Source organism: Orcinus orca, chromosome 11 (genome assembly GCF_937001465.1).
Source record: "Orcinus orca chromosome 11, mOrcOrc1.1, whole genome shotgun sequence".
In the NCBI taxonomy this organism is placed as follows: Eukaryota; Metazoa; Chordata; class Mammalia; order Artiodactyla; family Delphinidae; genus Orcinus; species Orcinus orca.
In genome coordinates, this window is record NC_064569.1 from 10,256,676 (window position 1) to 10,262,675 (window position 6,000).

The following is a 6,000-nucleotide window of genomic DNA, read 5'->3' on the forward strand; positions in this document are numbered from 1 at the left end:
ATTCTTTCACCAAGTTCCCTAGACCCCAAAGAACACCCTGTTCAGAGAGCCCAGTCTGTCCTCTACCCTGTCTGCCACACGTTAGGGAATTCCAAGTCAAACAGTGCTTTCCTGCCGTTTCCATTCAGCACAACATTCCAGGACTGTTTTCTCTGCTGGCAGCGGACTCACAAAAAGAGGAAAGTGGAGCAAGTCTGTGAAGGAATAGGCTCAATTCCCACAATGGAAATGTTGGAAAAGTAGGTACGAAGTATAATCCCCGTAGTTACAAATCATTCATAGGATTATGATCTCAAAAAGTGTTGTATATGCAAATTTAAAAATTACAGCTTGGAAATGTTTTGGAACCTGCCCAAGTTATCTGGGAGCCAAAGGGCTCTGTTCCCTCCTTCTGGTGACCAGCAATTTTGTTAGGGAACCATTGACTGAAACTGCCTGCCTTGGCCAGGCGCGATAATAACCGCTTGTGTGAGCTGTCTCACAACAGGAGGTCCTGATATGGAACATGATGCTGCTGCTGGGAAACTAGCCAGGAGAATTCGGGAGGGGCCAAAAGGAGGGAGGAGACGCCAGCCCATAATATGTCCTGCCAACCTTCCAGAAACCCTTGCGCTGGAAACCATCTTGACTGAGAGATGTGTGCACCACCAGGAAGGGTCTTGAATTGGACCAAATATGGGCATGGGCAAGATGATTGGCCAGAGACAACCAGGAAGACTAACCGCATTACCATAAAGCCTGAGACTGTGAGCCACGTGGCAGAGCAGTTCTCCTGGGTTCTCTTACCCCACTGCTCTCTGCCTGGGCGCCCCTTCCCAATAAAGTCTTTTGCTTTGTCAGTACACGTGTCTCCTCAGATAATTCACTTCTGAGTGTTAGACAAGACCCCACTCTTGGGCCCTGGAAGGGATCCCCCTTCTATTAACAATTAGACCCAAACCAGGACTCATTTGAGAGTGAAAGGGTGCATTACTAACGAGGATGCCAGTGGTCTTCTAGTTTGTACTTAAGTACCTTTACTAAGACTAGGCAGTGTTGTTGAATGCAAGTTTGTGTGTTGACACGTGGTGAGGCCAAGCAAACCAAAATGTCAGAGTTTGGAGCAGAGAAAGTTTTACTGCAGGGCCAAGCAAGGAGAATGGGCAGCTGATGCTCAAAAAAACCTGAACTCTGCAATGGTTTTTGGAGCAGAGCTTTTATAGGCCACATTTGGAGTGAGGGCTCCAGGGTGTGTGACTTTCTTCTGATTGGTTGGTGGTGAGGTAACAGGGTGGTACTCTAGGGATCTTGCACTTGTGCTCAGCCCAAAGTTACTATCCTCCTCCTGGGCGGGATCCTTAGTTCCTGCAGAAGGACTCAAAGATATTTTTATGTATATCCCTTGAGGAGGGCCTGGATCCTGCCCCATCGTTGCACTATTGTTTCTTGACTTTGTTTCCATCCTCCCTTACTTCCATAATTAGTAACTGCTTGAATTTGCCCTTTGGAATGCAGAGAAGGTAGGAGGCTGGTCTTTCCCCTACAAACAAGAAACTGAGACATGGAAAGTCTTTTGCACCCAGGAGGGCCCCACAGGGTCCTGCTCGGTTTCGGCAGTGCAGTAGTCTCTGGACAGCTCCGAGCATTGGCTGCAATCAGCTTCTTTGCCTTTGTATAGATTCTCTCCGTTGAGCCATCAGGCAGGACCGCATCCTTCTTCCCACAAGAACAGATTGATGTTTGAAGATAGTTCTCCCGTCTACTGAGTCTTTTCTTCCTCAGGCTAAATCTCTCTGGTTCCTTCAGCAATTCCTTATTTGGTGTAGTCGCCGGGGCTTTTGCCCTCCGGGCTGCTCTTCTGAAAGAGCTCCACTTGTCTGTATTTGAAAGTGTCTGCCCGGAGCCAAAAGCAGTTCTCCTTCTGCCGGTAGCTATTAGATCTCTCAACCCGGCCTGACACAGCAGCTTCTTAGACCCGAGGAACAGATGCTCAGCAGATACCCTCTTATTTTCCTGAGCTTCTTTCCACATACTTTCTTGGACATGGTGGGCAAGGGTGGGCAGGCATCAGTGATGAGACCACAGGTGCAGAAGGAGGAACAGGGGCCAAAGGTCACCTGAGCTGGTCAAGCCTTTTACGAAATGCACAGGATTAAATAGTTTTGGCTGACTTTCTGTCGAGGCTTCCTTTCCAGACTCAGACTTAGATTCAAATCCTGTCTTGTACCACTTATAAGATGTCTAAGCTCGAGCGAGTTACTTAATCTCTGTGCCTCAGTTTCCTCATCTGGAAAATGTAAAATCATGTTGCTGTTGTCAGGATGGAATCAAAGGTGCTGAGGAGAGCCCCTGGTGACAGGTAAGTCTCCCCCATGCTATTAGCGTTATAAGTGCTGTTACCCTCTCTGCTGCCCTTTTTTCTTGGTGCTGTTGGTCACTCCTGGAGAACTTTTCTGAAGCAGCAAAAACTACAACTCACCTGAGTGCTTCAGGCTGGAGACTCACCTTTGCCTTCCAGATTGCAGGTGTCTCTGTGGGAGGATAATAACATGGAAAGCCTGTCATTAATCCCTTTCTGTCTCCTGGGGCCTTTCATGTTAAAGAATTCCAAGGCCCTTGAGTAAATGAAGCCAAAACAATCATTAAAACTCTGGACATTTGTATGGCAGGTACAAGAAGTCATTCTGATACAGCTCGTTATCTGTAGTAATTGCTCGTTATCTGAAGTTTGGGCTTTAAGGGCTTATTCTAAGTAAACTTTAAATTTCAAAGCTCAACCCAGAGTCTCCTTTCCATTCTTTTTTTTTCCTTCCCTTCTGGCAAACCAGGGACAAAGGCTCTGAGCACTCCTTCCAGCTCCATTTCCTCAGATGGGAGAAGAGGAAGGTACAGGCCAAAAGAGGAAAAGGGCAGTAACATGGGATTCCTGCAAAATCACATCACAAACAGCAAAGAGAATTGGACCTTTCATCTTAAGATCTCACAGCTATTTATACTTGATATTTCTGTATCTGCAGTCAGACATAATTGTACTTAATTTATGTAGAGAGTGTTTTGACCTGCCCATGGTTAGAATTTCACCTCTTAGGCATAAGCAAAAACAACAACGATATATTGGTTTGTGAAATCAGTCCCATTGTTTCTGATTTTTAATTAACTCTGCAAAGTTCCTTAATCAAGGAGGTGCTGGAGGTCTGTTCTGGCCCCAGCTCTGGGCAGCATGGTTGGCCTGGCCGCCTGCATGGGCGTGACTGCATTGTTGGGGAGGAAGTTTTCCTCCACCCTTCTAGGTTCTTCTGGCTGGTCTAAGAATGAAATTGACATGGAACAGATTAGCAGGAGAAAAATCAAACAAAAGTTTAATAACAAGTATACATGGGAGAGACCCAGGGAAATGGGGCAACTCACCACAATGTTGGCCAAAGCCCTCCCCTTCGATACTACCTTCAGCTAAAGACGAAAGAAAATGTTGGGGAGAGGGGTTTGGGATTTGGAAGGGGAGGAAAGCAATTCACATGGAGTTAGTAAAGCGAATGTTTGGTAAATGAATGTTTGCTGGGCCATCCAGAGACAGTGGGATACAGAGTGGACTCTGATCCCCAGGCCCTGCTGAGCTTCCCCACTACACTCAGCCCTTACTCTCTGCAGATCCCTCTAGTGACAGCTCTGTTCCAGGAACAGGCCTTCTATCTAAATTCTTTTAGGAAATTATGGGGAAGGTCAGAGTTCCTGAGTCTTCTGTTTCTTAAAAATAATCAGCCTAAATGAATCCTCAGGCCCAAAAGGCATATTTTGGGGTGGCAAATTTTGCTTCCCTACAGCATACATAGTGGGTGGTTTAGAGGTTGTCACACGCAAAACCGTGAATGGTCAAAGGCTGCATTCAATCACATTGCAAATCCCTCATGCTCTGGTGAAAGAAAGAGATGCTAAAATTCCATTTCCTGATGGTCACGTGAACACTCTCAATAGGGTGTGTCATCTGCCTAGGGATAACCTGAACCTCTTGGGAAGATTAGGATCTATTAATCTGGGAGAATCTCTTCACAGCACAGACTTTCAAAGATGTGTGTTCCCATCTCCAGTGGCAACAGACGTGCCTGGGTTTCCTCTTGCCCTCTGTCCCACGCGTGGCTGGTGGGATGGAGGAAGCGTTTGATGAAGTGATCTGTAGTCTCTGTCGCTGCTCTCTTGGGTTTGGTAGCACAATCTTATTCCTAATTTCTGGTTTCTTTAGGGAGAAGGACAGAGAGCAGTGAATTAACATTCGGTGAGTCCTTATAATGAGTCAGTCATGTTACATACATGATTTCACAGGTTGTAACATTCCCTGAGAATCCTGGTGTTTTTGAAAAATCCATGTTAGGGAACATGGAGGATGGTCTACACTTCAGACCAGAACACAGGACAGGGGGACAGGAGGATTCTCTTTGTAGAACCTTCTCAGTTCTCTCTGTTCACAGGAGATGAAAATGCCGACACGATGTCAGATTCTAACACTGATAGACTTCCACATTTGGGCACTTTTGGGGAGTGCAAATCTTCCTCTGCAGGTTTGTGAAATGATAGGCTCATATTACTTTGTGGACTGTCATACCCAATGGCAGTAGCATTTTGGATTTGTACTGGTGACCCTGAAGAAACAATTTAGCATCTTAGCATAACTCATTGAGAGAACATTCTCAGCACTTCATAAATCATGTGTCTGAGATGCATGGCTGTTAGATGATCAGGCCGTGACCAAGGTACCTCTACCCATCTTGCAGGACAAGTATCTCGGAGAAAAGAAACTCACTGGATACCCTGAACATGTATAATGATGTCAATAGCATGATAACTATTTGTTGTATCTGCTTCATTTTGGTTCTTATTGCCTTAGTTTTGCTTTTGCTCATAAGAGTTATTGCTTGCTGACCATAATAGCTCAGAACTTAATTCCATTAACATCTTTTTTGAATAGGTGACACACCTTGTGGCTCGGAGATCCCAGGAACAGTGTGAAGATGTGGCTTCTGAAGTCTGACCCTGACGGTTTCCTGTGGGTGGGCAGGTGGTCTGTTCCACATGATGAGTTGTTGGAAAGAACTTATATGAATTATTGTATTCTGCGTTGCATATATAAATACTTAAGTCTGTGCTTAATAATATCCTTGATGTAAAAATCCTATGAACACATGAACTGCTAAATCAGCCTTTCAGATAAGTTCAATGGGCTTGTCATCCCACAGACAGTTTTGAACAGCCTGCCCTCTCTCCAGGCTACAAAACTTGTATCACAGAGACAGTAAAACTAATGAAAAACAAATTAACGTTCCTTCCTATTGACTTTTCTTATGCTTCTTCTGGTAATAGGTATGTAGAATGGTGACGTATGTGACTTATCAATTTACAAGTGTTTACTGGGCACCTTTACCATAAAGCTAAGTGTAGATGCCTGATCTAAAAGAGGTGGGAGATATTGTCCCTGCCCTCAAACACTAATAATAAAGTCCAGGAGTTAAAAATAACACTCAAGAAGTAAGCATAAAAATGTTTGACAATATGTATAGATTGTGTGACTAGCCTCTGTCCCAGAGTGCTGGGGAAGGTCATCATGGAGATCCAGACATGAGCTGGGACTTGAAAAAATTGTAGAATTTGTATTATTAATAATAATTATAATAATGGAGCACATTACCATTTACAGTGAGTTCTTTTTATGATCCCTATACCACCTCTCTGAGATGGGTGGTGGAAGGAAGGAATAGAATTTGTTGAAAAATATGCTAAGTGGACCAGATGACACCTGCACACGAAGTGGGTTTCATCACAGAAGAGGAATCTTGAGCTTAGGGAACCCAAGTCTTTTATAATGGGGGGTAAAAGCCTTGAGTTTTGTTCCGAAGGGAGACTCTGTCTTCCAAGGCTGTTTATTATACCAATGTCTTTGAAAAGATAAATCTGGAACAAAGAGTAGTCAGTGCCTCTCTCATAAGACATGCAAACTTATGAGAGACCCAAGGAGAACTGTCTCTCATTACT

The 6,000-nt window shown here is 44.5% G+C and overlaps 1 long non-coding RNA gene across 1 annotated transcript; it reads left to right on the top strand.

Moving 5' to 3' along the window:
* Positions 1-3,904: 3,904 nt before the first annotated feature.
* Positions 3,905-5,284, top strand: LOC117197166 (uncharacterized). Its single transcript, XR_004477691.2, has 2 exons — positions 3,905-4,249; positions 4,940-5,284. It is a non-coding gene; the product is annotated as an uncharacterized LOC117197166 (long non-coding RNA).
* The last annotated feature ends 716 nt before the right edge of the window (positions 5,285-6,000 follow it).